The sequence below is a fragment of the Styela clava genome, chromosome 14 (genome assembly GCF_964204865.1).
Source record: "Styela clava chromosome 14, kaStyClav1.hap1.2, whole genome shotgun sequence".
NCBI classification, from domain to species: Eukaryota; Metazoa; Chordata; class Ascidiacea; order Stolidobranchia; family Styelidae; genus Styela; species Styela clava.
The window spans coordinates 16,813,876-16,829,212 of NC_135263.1; positions in this window are offsets into that span (position 1 = coordinate 16,813,876).

The following is a 15,337-nucleotide window of genomic DNA, read 5'->3' on the forward strand; positions in this document are numbered from 1 at the left end:
CATGGCCCGATAGTCAATTTATGAGAAAATGGCAAAAAGACCTATTTTGCCCCAAAAAATGAGTGTCTTGCAGTTATGGGCCCCACATTTACAAAAGAACAGTAGTAGTACATATAATAAAGTGTTAACACAGCGAGTTTGAAAAAGTTTGTATGGGGGGAAAATACTTTAATTCTTGTTCAAACATGGCCCGCTATTCAATTAATGATAGAAATAGCATAAATACCTATTTTGCCCCAAAAAATGAGTGTCTTGCAGTTATGGGCCCCACATTTACAAAAGAACAGTAGTAGTACATATAATAAAGTGCTAACACAGCGAGTTTGAAAAAGTTTGTATGGGGGGGAAAAGATTCTTTAATTCTTGTTCAAACATGGCCCGCTATTCAATTATTGATAGAAATAGCAAAAAGACCTATTTTGCCCCAAAAAATGAGTGTCTTGCAGTTATGGGCCCCACATTTACAAAAAAACAGTAATAGTACATATAATAAAGTGTTAATACAGCGAGTTCGAAAGAGTTTGTATGGGGGAAGATATTTTTATTATCGCATAAACATGGCCCGATAGTCAATTTATGAGAAAAATGGCAAAAAGACCTCTGTTGCTCCGAAAAATGAATGTCTTACAATTACGGTCCACACGTTTACAAAAAACCAGTAGTAGTACATATAATAACGTGTTTATACAGGGAGTTTGAAAAAGTTTTTATGGGGGGAAGATACTTTAAATATCGATTAAACATGGCCCATAGTCAATTTTTGAATCGAAATGGCAAAAAGACCTCTTTTGCTCCAAAAAATGAGTGTCTTGCAATTACGGTCCCCTCATTTAGACAAGACCAGTAGTAGTACATATCATGAAGTGTTTATACAGCGAGTTTGAAAAAGTTTGTATGGGGGGAAGATACTTTAATTATCGTTTAAACATGGTCCGCTAGTCAAATAATGATAGAAATATACTGCTATCAGATACAAATATACGCTAAAATTGTTCTGTGGGCCGCACGGAATGTATCAGCATGACGGCTTTGAACCACCATGGTGTACCTTATTGAAAAACTCCCGACTTCGCTGACCACTGGATCGTTGAAATGCGATCGCTGAATTGTTCATTGGTCCAATAGTTGAAAAGAACAAAAACTTTTTAAACAAAAATGCAGCAACAAGGAGAATACTAGGAAGAAAAAATTTAGGAAAACGACTCATAGGCCCATTTTTTGTCCAATAAATAAGTTTCAGTGTTTATTTTAATAAAGAAGGTCAATATTATACTTGAAGACGAAAAAAAGCGAACATTTCGAACTTTGATTCGTCTGGTGGATTTGTAATATTCCAATAAACAACGATAAACTATATAAAATTCTGCGTGGCGAGTTGCAAATACGCGACAAACTATAAGCATTTCAAAGTAAAACCAGGTAGAGATAAAGGAAGAACTAAATTTAAAACGTTTTATGTACCCAAAATTTGTCTATGGGGCGCTTTGCTAGTAGGTGATTTAGGCAGGTTTGGTACAACGTAGTAGTATATATTTACGGTACAACAATAGGCTATGAAAAGTATAAGCATTTTTACGCAAAATCATCGGTCTCTAACAAACAGAACTTAGCAAAAGATAATCGAACACAGGGAATCATGGAGAAAAGTCAACAGGAGCTAAAGCGTACTCGTTTCAACAACAGGCGGTTTAAACGTCTTGACGAGATCGCTGTAGTGTATGATCAACTTCATGATTCCCTAATTAGGGAATATCAGGATAATTTGATTGTTCGTCCCAAAAAAAGGAAAGTCGACAACAGAGACCAAATTGACCAAGAAATTGAGAAATGGGGTAAAAGATGTAGAAATATGGGTAATGATAAATCAAAAGGTATATATTTACAGCCACCGTCTAGACCTCTGAAAGCTTCTTGCCCAATAGAATAGCTTGATAATGATGTATTGGAAACGGAAATAATATGTGAGGGGTCTTCTCAGTCAATGGCATTGCGATTTAGGTCACCCAAAATTGATTTTCGAAACTTGGTACATATGTCCAACGTTGACTTTGAAATATTGAGCTCCAAGACTAATTTCCGAAGGGATTGGTTCACATCGGACATTATAAATACCGCATCGCTAATTTTGTCATCGCAGTACCCGAATGCTGACGGCTTTTCAAACACGACACTTTATACCACAATAAGGCGCGGCGGTGTGGCTCAACGGGCTAAGCGTTAGGAATACGCTCGCCACCGCACCTCTAATTGCTCTGCGTGGGTTCGCAGGTTCGAATCCCATGCAGGGATGGTTATGTGCGAGAGGATTGCTGGACTCCTCGCCGTCGTTGGGTGGTTCACGTAACCGCTGGTCGGTTACGGCTTCCTCCACCACCAAGTCCATGCTTCCGAAAAACAAACAATACAGTAAAAACTAATCCCATACCCGACTTGGAATGGTAACCGGACGAGAGGCCGTGGTTCGCCATATGGATAAGCCGTCTTATCGGCTTTCCTCTCCCCCGGGATAAATATGTAAATCCTATCCTATCTGGCCCAAAGGTCTACGCTCCCTTCAAAAAATTTATTCAAATATTGTTCGTGCATGATAATCACTGGGTAGCTGCGTCAAAGATATTTTCGTTCAATCAGAATACCATTCAAATCTATGATAGTTCGTACTTGAAATACACAGAAAATGACAAATATGCTATTTCGCTTCTCATGCGGCCAACATTAGGAACAAACAAACTACAGATTGAATTTCCTCCCGTCCAGCAACAAACGTTAGGTGCATCATGCGGACCATTTGCAATAAGTTTTTGCATAGCTTTATGCGAAAGAATTAGACCAGAGGATATTAAATTATCTAATTACGATAATTAAATTATCTTCCCCCCATAAAAAACTTTTTTAAACTCGCTGTATCAACACTTTATTATATGTACTACTACTGGTCTTGTGTAAATGAGGGGACCCGTAATTGTAAGATACTCATTTTTTGGGGGTAAGCAGATCTTTTTTTTGCCATTTCTATCATTGATTGACTATCGGGCCATGTTTAAACGATAATTAAAGTATCTTCCCCCCATACAAACTTTTTCAAACTCGCTGTATGAACACTTTATTATATGTACTACTGCTGGTTTTGTGTAAATGAGGGGCCCATAACTGCAAGTGACTCATTTTTTGGGGCAAAGTAGGTCTTTTTGCCATTTCTATCATTAATTGACTAGCGGGCCATGTTTAAACGATAATTAAAGTATCTTCCCCCCATACAAACTTTTTCAAACTCGCTCTATAAACACTTTATTATATATACTAATGCTGGTCTTGTGTAAATGAGGGGCCCATAACTGCAAGACACTCATTTTTTAGGACAAAGTAGGTCTTTTTGCCATTTCTATCATTAATTGACTAGCGGGCCATGTTTAAACGATAATTAAAGTATCTTCCCCCCATACAAACTTTTTCAAACTCGCTGTATAAACACTTTATTATATATACTAATGCTGGTCTTGTGTAAATGAGGGGCCCATAACTGCAAGACACTCATTTTTTAGGACAAAGTAGGTCTTTTTGCCATTTCTATCATTAATTGACTAGCGGGCCATGTTTAAACGATAATTAAAGTATCTTCCCCCCATACAAACTTTTTCAAACTCGCTGTATGAACACTTTATTATATGTACTACTGCTGGTCTTGTGTAAATGTGGGGCCCGTAATTGCAAGACACTCATTTTTTGAAGCAAAAAAGATCTTTTCACTATTTCCATCATTAATGGGGCCATTTTTAAGCGATTATAAAAATATCTTCCCCCCCATACAAACTTTTTCAAACTCGCTGTATTAACACCTTATTTTATGTACTACTACTGGTCTTTCGTAAATGTGGGGACCGTAATTGCAAGACACTCATTTTTTGGAGCAATTTGCCATTTCTATCATAAATTGACTAGCGGGCAATGTCTAAGCGATTATCGAAATATCTTCCCCCCATACAAACTTTTTCAAACTCGCTGTATTAACACTTTATTATATGTACTACTGCTGGTCTTGTGTAAATGAGGGGCCCATAACTGCAAGACACTCATTTTTTGGGGCAAAATAGGTCATTGTGCCATTTCTATCAAAAAGTGATTATCGGGCCACGTTTAAGCCATTATAAAAATATTTTCCCCCCATACAAACTTTTTCAAACTCGCTGTATTAACATTTTTTATATGTACTACTACTGGTCTTTTGTAAATGTGGGGACCGTAATTGCAAGACACTCATTTTTTGGAGCAAAAGAGGTCTTTTTGCCATTTCTATCATAAATTGTCAAGCGGGTCATGTTTAAACGAGAATAAAAATATCTTCCCCCCATACAAACTTTTTGAAACTCGTTGTATAAACACTTTATTAAATGTAATACTGCTGTTTATGTATAAATGGAAAGGGTCATGATTGTAAGACACATCTTTTTGGGGCAGAATAGGTCTTTTTACCAATTTTAATAAAAATTGACGACTGGGACAGGTTTAAACGATAATAATTATCTCTTCCACCTATCCAATCTTTGTCAAACTCGTTGTGTTTACTTCCCATTATAAGCACTTATACTTATCTTTCTTATACTAAGCGGATATATTTGTGAGACACTTATATTTGGGGGAGAACTGTGATTTTTCGGCAATTATTCACAGTTTTTATGGTTAATCTGGCAACACATAAAGCATCAGTTGATTTTGCATCTTTCCTTTTTTTGTAAACTCTCGCATCGCTCAATTGAAATCTGAGTTCTGGCAACAGTGATCGGCGCGTTCAAAAACGAGAGAGATGTCTGCTGAGAGATGTCTGCTAGGGTAACTTTGGTCAGCCCATAGCACAGGGCTGTAGCGTAGGGCATGTGTAGTAGCAGTAGCCAGTAGGTACCGCGTACCGGTAAGTCTACTCTAATAATCCGTTTTATCACTTTGTTCAAAACTAATATAGGAATTAAGCATAAATAAGATAACCCAAAGATGACAGCGACGCTAACGACCGGTTGACCGACTAAACCAGGGGTGGGCAACTTCTCTAGTCGGCGGGCCAGGTGTGGGGAAATCAACGACTAAAATGAAGTCCTCGGTGGGCCGGATTATTACAAAAAATACTTCGGTATCCAATATTTGTTAAATGCTCAACACTCTGTCAACTTTACGTTTCTTGGGATATTCAATGGTCAATAAAATTTAATTGATAAAAAATCTATTTATATTTGAATCTAAATATAACTGATATCAGTAGTGCGTAGTGGGGAATGTTTACAACGCTCTCTGCTTTGACATCATATTGTTTGTTTAACAAGTGTGCTAATGCAATTGTTTGTTCACTAAGGCAATTGTTTATTTCACCAGCTCGCGCTGACAGTGCGATGAGAGGTAGAGCGATCGGCAACTTTCAGGAATCATGCGTCGGTCCACATTACAGAGTGTGGTTGGAGACAGTCAGCGGGCCGGTCAAAATCTCGTCGCGGCCCGCATGTTGCCCACCCCTGGCCTAAACCTAATCCACAAAAACTAGGCTACATGTACGTTAGCTTGAAAGCCAAACCCTCAGTTGTGATGGGGCTTTCAATTTATTGCGATCACGGCAGTCAAGCTAATACAATTTTCGGATTTTCTATCCCAGCAAATGTCAAAAATTGGTTGATGATCATCGCGGTCATTTATTTCAGGGTGTGCAACCTTTTTTACAGGCGGGCCAAATACAAGTAACTGGGCCACACCAAAAAAGTCTGTATACAAAAAATTTGTTCATTCGGTATTTCTCTGTTCTTTCCTCTTACCACATATGTACCTTACAGAATTTTAAGTAGAAGTAAGTAGAAAATTCCGCAAGTATCACGTCCTTAACCTGAAAATGCATTAATCCTTTTCAAGCCCCCACAAAACTCGGACATAATATTTGACTGAGCTAAGCGAAGAACGTGAAAAGTGGGAGGTCGGGGGAAGTGAGAGGAGGCGTTAGAAGTTGAAATCTAAGAGAGAACGTAATGTACGAAAATGAGCACACGCACATGAAATTTAAAATTATAATTCACGCTTTTCATTTTGCAGTCCCTATTTTTTTTATTTCATTTTTTTCAGTTTCAACTGTTACGTGGCGTATCATCGTCTTCTCAACTAAAACTGAGTGAGACTTATTGTACGTGCCCGCGGGAAACAAACGGGCCAATGGGATGGCAGATATTCGATCGGCGTGTGGCAGGGCAGCTACCACGGACTTTATTTTTATATTGGTCGCGACACCATTTGTTGATTCAACAAAACGCAAATGCAATTACGCGATCATCGTCATTATCAAATGAGTGAACCTAATTCCCAAACTCTCATCTGCCAATAAAAGATAATTAAGACTGGAAATCTTCTTTTACTTTGCGAGTCGGCGCTGATTTAAATATATAATGTCGGCTATTATGATTTTATTTTGATTATAAATTAATACCGTCAACCTAAACTAAAAGATATTGCCATCAACGACGCCGCGATAGATACCGTTACTAAATAATATTTGAGAGCTATTTTATACTCTCTAAATTGCAAGAAATGAAAAAATTTGCCCTCATGTTCGGTCACAATCGAAATGAAAGGATGAAAACAATTAATTACGACACAATTTGATTTGGATTTATTGCCGAGGCCTCACAAACTATCTCGACAAAATTGAAATAATATACGATAATAATTGTAAATATTTTCAATCAAAAACATCCTGGACGTGTAATGAGCAATTCAAATTGGCGCTAATTGAAATCCTTTCATGCTTTCAAAATGTTTCAAATCGAAACGTTAACGGCTGCGCTAGGATATGTGTGCCATATTCGGTATTCTTACAAACACGGAAAACAATATTCGAAGTTTGCGATATTCGAATCGGACATCCGTGCTTCAACAACTTCATTAAATAACCTAAAATGAACAATTGTCACTACATGCATTTTCGGTTTTCGTATGTAGAAAACCTTACGTTAGTCGACGCAATATTTTTACGAAAAGAATTTTCGTAAGTAGATTTTTTCGTATCCAGAGCCTTTCGTAGGTAGAGTTTCTATTGTGGATGCAAGCACCATTTTTTTTCGTTATTGATCTTACGGCATTGTTCGGGGTCCTGGCAGAAATGTTGAGTCAAAACGCAAAATTAGAAAAACTAAAACTTCTAAAGAAAATTGCTATTTAAATTTATTGTCACACCGACGAATTCAGTGAGAAAGAAACACGCTTTTATAACATTGTATATTTTCCAAAAAGATCTTGCTAGCTAGTTTTACTGATATGGCAATGGCACTCGGGTATTGGTATTTCGCGACACAATTAGATTGAAATTGCTCGCACGTTCCAGATTGACTATAAAAGCTCGTTTTGCCGACACATCCTTCAAAATTGGCACTTTTCCGCGGGCCGCACAATTTTTCTTTGCGAGCCGCATTTGGCCCACAGACCGCAGTTTGCACACCCCTGATTTATTTCATGTATTATGTGTATGACAAGGGTCGTTTTATTAGGATAGACATATTTATCCAGGGGAAAAGGAAAGCCGATAAACCGGCTTAATCATATGACGAACCACAGCCTCTCGTCCGGTTACCAGTCCATGTCGGGTATGGAATTAGTTTGCATAGGATTTACATACCGTGTTTCCCAGAAAATAAGACTGGGTCTTATTTCAAGTTTCTTCCAAAAATAACACTAGGGCTTATTTTCGGGGATGTCTTATATTTTCATTCGTCAAAAATCAAAATTACAAAGTAAAGAATTACGATATTTCAAATAAAATAGGATTTTACACATTTATCCAGGGGGAGATGAAAGCCGATAAGACCGCATACCGTATGGCGAACCACAGCCTCTCGTCCGGTTACCATTCCATGTCGGGTATGAGATTAGTTAGTTATTTTCGGAAGCATGGAATGGATCGTGCAGTTTTCGGAAGTATGGATTTGATATATATATGATGAGTCTGCCAATGAGTCTTTTTCTTACTAATCCATTCTTGCATTTTGGATATTTTAGGCCGCAGTTTCACACAAAAATAATTGCTTTTTATAAAAGATTACTTGAAGCAAAGCCCCGATACCAGTAAAGCATTTTAGCAGTGGCGGCGCGTCAATAGGGCCAATAGGGGCAATGCCCCGGTTGTTTTTTCGGTATAATAAAAAATATTCGAAAAATACCTCAATATCGGTTGCACAGACTGTCTACACTAGCCATATTCTCCCGACATGGTTCATTTTTCGCTCGCAAAGCCTTCGCCGAACGTCGACGGGGCGACGCCGATTTTGCCCCGGTTGCTCATTGTATATCGTATTCTCTCTTTTATCTTCCACTCGCCGCGTCTGTCTCGTTTGTTTTCTGTTTCTTTTACTAAATCATCAGGGCCGATCGGGGCTAGCCCCGAAATTATGACGACACAATGCCGACGTTTCTTACAACAACGTGTTGACATATTCACGCATTCCTTCTCGTTCGTTGGTTGCTTGAAGAGTTGATAGTTTCCTCACCTTCGTTTCTGTCGCTTGTTTCGCTATTTGAATCAGTTAGAGACCTTTAGTCCATTTGCTTTCGATTTTCCACATTCCTTTTGAGCTCCTCACTTCTTTCCGGCTTCGCATTTCTTAACCTTAGACCTCATAATGAATAAGGTTGATGCACTACTTCGCACTCCGTTTTCGCAGCTGCCGCTGGAACAAAAATTAGAGGTACAACGTCTTGGGCCTTTTCAACCAAAAATTTGTTCACTGGAACAATCCCATGACGGAGTAAAGCGTCGGCGTACATTCTGCGCAGAAACTTGGTATAAAAAACACGAATGGTTGTGTTACAGCGAGGACAAAAATGCACTTTTTTGTTTTTATTGCCTACTTTTTGCTACCGCCCGTGACTCACGTTGGTGTAAATTTGGTTTTAGAGATCTTAAACATCTTTCCGAGCGTGCCAGGGATCATCAATCTTCTATGGATCATCTGGACAATGCAGTAAAATACCGAACATTCGGAAATGTTAATAATGCAGCACAGTTGGATGAAGGACGCGCGGTTTCTATTCGTCGGCACAACCAAAACGTCGAGAAAAACCGCCATGTTCTCGGTCGATTGATAGATGTTTTGAAGTTCATTGGTTGTCACGAGCTGTCCCTCCGTGGGCACGATGAACGGGCTGGCTCTTCTAATAGAGGGGTATTTTTGGATATGGTGGAATACACCGCATCTCTAGATACAGTATTGAGAGATCATCATGATGCCGCAACTGTTTCGAAAGGGACATCTAAGGATATCCAAAATGATTTGCTCGACTCAATGTATAAAATTTATTTACAACATTTGGCTCTGGAAATTGAGAATTGCCAGTTCCTTTCGATTCAGTCTGACGAGACAACTGACATCACGTGCGTTTCCCAACTGGCTGTGATTTTTCGGTTTGTGAAAGATAGTACACCTACCGAGAGATTTCACAGCTTTGTACCAATCGTTGATCGCACGGCTTGCGCGATATCGGCTGTACTGAAAGAAGTGTTACAGCCTTACAACGCGAAGTCAAAATTGATAGCTCAAACTTATGACGGAGCGGCAGTCATGAGTGGGTCGAAACATGGTGTTCAAGTTTATATAAAAGAAGATTTTCCTCATGCGCATTTTTTACATTGTTATGCACACCAATTTAACCTCGTTATTAAAAATATGTGTCTTGATACCCCTCTCGTCCGTATATTTTTTGCAAATGTTTCGAGGTTTTCTTCATTTTTTTCCGTTTCGCCGAAGCGCTCTGACCTCCTTCGCCAGATATGTAGCCGCCGTCTCCCAGCTTGTTGGAACTTCCAATCACGCGTGGTGCAGGGCGTGTCCGAATTTAAGTCTGAGCTCATTGAGTGTTTCAATGGCATTCAGAGCTCTCCGGTTTGGGACGAACGCTCTGTGAGGGAGGCGGCAGGTCTAAAGCGTCTGCTAAAAGATGGTGAGTTTTCATTTTTTCTCGCTTTTTTCTCCACAATATTCTATCACGTGGATGTATTATACGGCGCATTGCAGTCAAGGCTAATGGATGGAGCGTCTGTGCAGTCGTGTATTTCAGACTTCTGCGATGCTGTATCTCGTATCCGGGAAACAATAAAATACGACGACACATGGAGTGCTTCTTTACGCCGCGGGCAAACAACGCAGCGTTTGATTTTGTCTGCAAAGGAATGCTGTGACATTCTGGTGAATCAAATAGGCGATCGTCTGCGCACTGAACACCTTGCCGCGTTCTCTTTGATGAACCCCAAAAAATTTTCCAAATTTGCACGTCAATTTCCCATCCATTTGTTGGCTACTGTCTCCAAATTTTACCCCATGATAAACGTGGGTAAATTGGAAAATGAATTGCGATGTATATACACCAATCAAACTTTTTTGAACATCACATCAACTTGCGCGATCTATGGGTTCCTCATAGATAACACTCTAGTAACTACCTTTGCGGCGTCTGCAAAATTTCTGGACATCATTTTGACGACGCCTAATCGCCTATTTCTTCCGCCGACGCAGAGCGAACATTCAGCACGCTGAAGCGTATTAAAACGTATCTCAGAAACACAATGAAGCAAGATAGATTAAATTCCTTGGCTGTTTTATCCATTCACAGAGAGGTTATTTCTGGGATGCATGACTTTAATCAGCGCGTTATTGAGCATTTTGCTTCTAAGAAACCGCGGCGTGTTGCATATATGTTCAAGCAGTAGAAGTCTAGCAGCATATATATCTATGAGTGAGCGACGCATGTCCTTATCTTTGCATTACCTTTCCTTTCTTCATAGTAACGTTTTAATCCTTATTTTAGGTTTTGTCTGCTTTCCCGAAGATTCTGTTAATATGTCATTGTATTTATCTGGGTAAATATTGCCTTTCCTTTTGAAAGAGGTTTCAAAATAAACTATGTCTATATTTATTAATCCCTTGACTTGGATCGGTTTTAAAGACACTTTCTTATCGTTAAAAATTGTCGCTTTTGCAGATTGGTTGTTACCGATGGAATGGTTTTTATACTCATAAAATGATGGGAGAACTTACAGCGCTCATCCTGTCCCCGTAGATGGGGGTGACTTGGTCCCGCAGCAGCTTGCCCCGGTTGTCAAAATGACCACGCGCCGCCACTGCATTTTAGCATCCTTTTTGCCCACTCATCAATATAGGATGGAATGAACTCCCGACTTACGCGGCTCGTTCGTTTGCAGTAACATCACATACTTTCTATGTCATTCCTATGAACTGTCAGGGTAGACAGAAATAGGTGTGAGTGGTTGACTGTTATGTGGCCCTTTTTGTTGCTAACTCAGTCGAAGCTAATAAAAATAAATACGGATACGGAAAAGATTGCTGTATACGACCCAATCATTCGACCCTCTCCTAAAGTCAGAAGCAACATGTTGAGTGATTACTTTCTCGAAGTTGCTAATTCCGAAGAGACCTTTACTTGGGACAACACAAAAGAAAAATTATACCACGAGCATGAGATGCGGCACTTGGACATATAGGTATTGTTAGGCTTACCATACGTCCCGCTTTAGGCGGGACAGTCCCGCTTTTTAGCGTTTTGTCCCGCCAAGTCAGCCAAAAGTCCCGCTTTTTAGCGTTTTGTCCGGACAAGTCATTTAAAAGTCCCGCTTTGGCATTCAGTCATCCAGCATAATACACGAACATGTTCTCGTTACCGCTATTGCTGTGTAGCGCAACGCTAGCCTACTTACGGAAGGTGAATGCGTTATTTTGTTTGTTTCGTTGTTTCCCGCTAACATTGTTAGCGAACGTATCACACGTAAAATCAATTCTAATTGGTCCTGTTCGGACGTTCACGCGAATGCAACATTGAACAACGTCTTTTTGAAGTTGTTATCTACAGAAAAGCATGCTTGGGCGAAAAAGTTAATTCTCAATGCTCGAAAACAGCAGACTATTTCAATATTCTTTATTCCTTTTGCTGTACATAAAAAAATCTAAGTTAGGATCATTTGTATCGTTAGCGTCTATATTGCTTTCTATTTTTCGAACTGAACCCGATATTTAGACAAAGAATATGCGCATGAACTCCCGATGACAATATGGTCAATGAAGACAGCCGGGGATGGCTTTAAATTCAGGCCTATGTAGTAAATTGGAACCTGTAAAATTACAGGATCACAGCTAAGAGGTCGTGTCTTTGGAGGCATCCCGCTTTGAAGTCAAAAAAATATGGTAACCCTAGGTATTGTGTTATCACAAAGCCCAAAATTGTCTTGGAAATTGCGACATTTTCCAACGTAGTCTTCCGGGCGGTTCCGTCGTGCGATGCACTGTTGATGGATATTGTGACAAAAGAAGAATGTGTCCTGTCATGTGTTGTCTAGCCAAACACATAAGGCATGTATAAAGAGGCTTTATATATTATTCAGCAGGCATTTATTACGGATGACTTCTCAGTCAACAGAAACCGTCAGATTAACATACAACTATAGCAGCCTAACACAAACACAAAATACTAGCACACGGCATGTGTACACATAACATCACTAGCGTGAAGGTCATCTTCAGTGACCTTTGACCTAACATGATCACTTATCATGACATGTCCCAATGGTTTTGTGCAAATCATATGTGCCCCGAAGAAATCGATTGTGGTAGTGAGACGACCACGTCTATAACTCTGTTTTATTCTGTACGCCCATATTTATTCTTACCACTTGAGTCACTAGTGAACAACTGTGTAACTTTCTCTTGTAGCTGGTTTGTCAGACTGCCGGCAGTGTAGATATTCCTCTGTATATTAGGTTATTATTATAGTGTTTTAATGCCGTAAATCTATGTAATTCTTGTTGTAAAATGATATTAGTAGTGCAGGTTTACTATTTTCCAGTTTGGCATAGCTCTGTTCACTAGTTAGCTTGTATTTAACACTTCCGTAACTAGTCTATTTTCGCAGTTTATTTCCTGTGTGATTTCCATATTTCTATGCGTATTTCCATGTATATTACGTGTTTGTCGGTAAGATAGGATTTGTGTTGTATCTTTAGTGTCATACTAGTTATTCTTATGTATATCTAGGTATGTTTTACCCGGTTTTTAGTATCCCATTATAAGTAAATAGTTCATGACTGTGACGTCATAGACCAATTCCGTATCTTGTGTTACGTGTGTATCCTACGGTATTTGTACTGTGTTTTTCATGTTTTTATTTGTTTATTGTATTTCTTATTGGAGTATTTGGTTGTATTAAGTTCTTACAGGTGTATAATTAATCTAGTTAGTTAACTTAGTTACTCTGCTATAATTGGAACCGTAAGAAGATTGTTTTGTGAACGACATCTATTGCAACTTCAGTGTCCGATAAGCTGGCAGAAAGAACCTGAGTGGTGATACCAATTCCGGTACGCCACAGTAGCATGGCATATCGATATAGCTTTATAGCGATTATCTTCTTGCCCTAAGTGTTAACTTTTTTCTGTCCTGAATTACCTTAGTATTTCAGTTTATGGACCTTTCCCCGACATCAAAACATCCGTATTTTCAACCAATCACAAGCGAGCAGATGTAAACAAACATTCTCCGCTGAAAAGTCGCTCAGACAACTTTGGACGCGTTCCGCACATGTTGCTGGCGGTTTAGGCAGATCTTTGTCCTTTTTTTCGCTTTTTGTTTTCTTCACAGGGCTGCGAGAATTAGAAAGCGGTAATACTGTATGTTACTTGTTGCAAATCACGTTCACGAAATCTATATATCTATAATAAAAGGCTGTACCCGTTGCAGGCACCACACAGGTACGGTACCGTACAGGTCAACCAACTGCTATTTCGAACCAAAAAATAGTAGACAGTTATGCTGATGCAATCAAGGGTACCGGTAGCCTACCGTATGTCCATACGAAAGAATTCACCTTCGATACGATGCGATGTTGCACTTTTATTAAACAGAATCTACTAGTGAATTATTTTGGTAGACTAACTCTTTGCATATGGTATTTTCCGGTCTGACAACCTGTACCGGTACCGGTACCCCTGCCGTTCATATGGAGTAAGATTTGTGCTTTTTCCGAAGCTACATATTGACCGCTAAAAAGCAATGAGGTGGATGAAGGAATGCAACAGGCCTCACAGTCAACTCAATCTAGGAAAAATCACCAGAAATGCATACGTGTGTACCAGTCTGGATTTCATGGCCTTTTTGAACGAGAAATCGGGCGTGCAATCAGAAATTCCCGCGTGCAAATAAGAATTCCTGGCGTGCAATTATAGCTCACGACGTGCAAAACAACTGCACTCGCGTGCAACTGACTTTGACATTAGATACCTCTCAATACATCCGCGTAAAATTACCGGTATCGGATAAAAAATACGTTAAATCAGAGAAAAAACGGACGTTTGACCTTTGACCCCAAACATTATTTCTACCGTTTGTCGCTAATTTTGAGAGTGTTTGTGCGACTTTGGATACCGGTACTGTTCAGTACATCCGCGTAAAATTATTGGATAAAAAATACGTTGAACCAGAGCAAAATGGACATACTTTGTCATTGATTTTGGTAGTGTTTTTACGTAGAATTAATGGATAAAAAATACATCAAATTAGAGCAAAATGGACGTTTGACCTTTGACCCCAAACATTATTTTCATACTTTGTCACTAATTTTGGGAGTGTTTGAGCAACTTTAGATACCGGTACTGTTCAGTACATTCGTGTAAAATTATTGTATGAAAAATACGCTGAATCAGAGCCGTACTTGGCCATTGGTGCGGAGGCGATCCTTTCGTCCATAACTATTCTCACGGGATTCCTATTTCCTATCATCCAACACGATATGGACCTTTCCCCGAGCATCGACTTCCTTGTTTACTTCGTGACATTGGCCAATCAGCAAGATGCAAAAAAGGACGTAACAATGAGAGGAATTTTTCGCGGGTCAAAGGTTGGGGAAAGGTCCATGGTCTTTTTGCTTCGCAATATTTCGATCAGACCAAATCTTGCAAGCTGGTATTTGTCGACAATTGTGGAGTTATAATATTTTGGCATCTTTATATTACTGGATTATTGATTTTAAAACCATTTAAACCGATTTACATTGGTGAGCAATTGCAAATTTTCGGCGTGCAAAATTGATTTCGCTCGCGTGCATTTTTGCGGAGCGCTAGCGCCCTCGGGCGTGCACCTCCATGGAATCCAGTCTGGCGTGTGTACCAAGGTAGGCCAACATTAATGTTTTCGATACCTATGATATATTCAATATGTTAATTCTTATATGACATAAATTTTCATACAAGCAATGGCAATGCGTTCCATCATGCATTTTCACGGAGGCGATGGACCAACTGATGAATACCCTGACACTATAT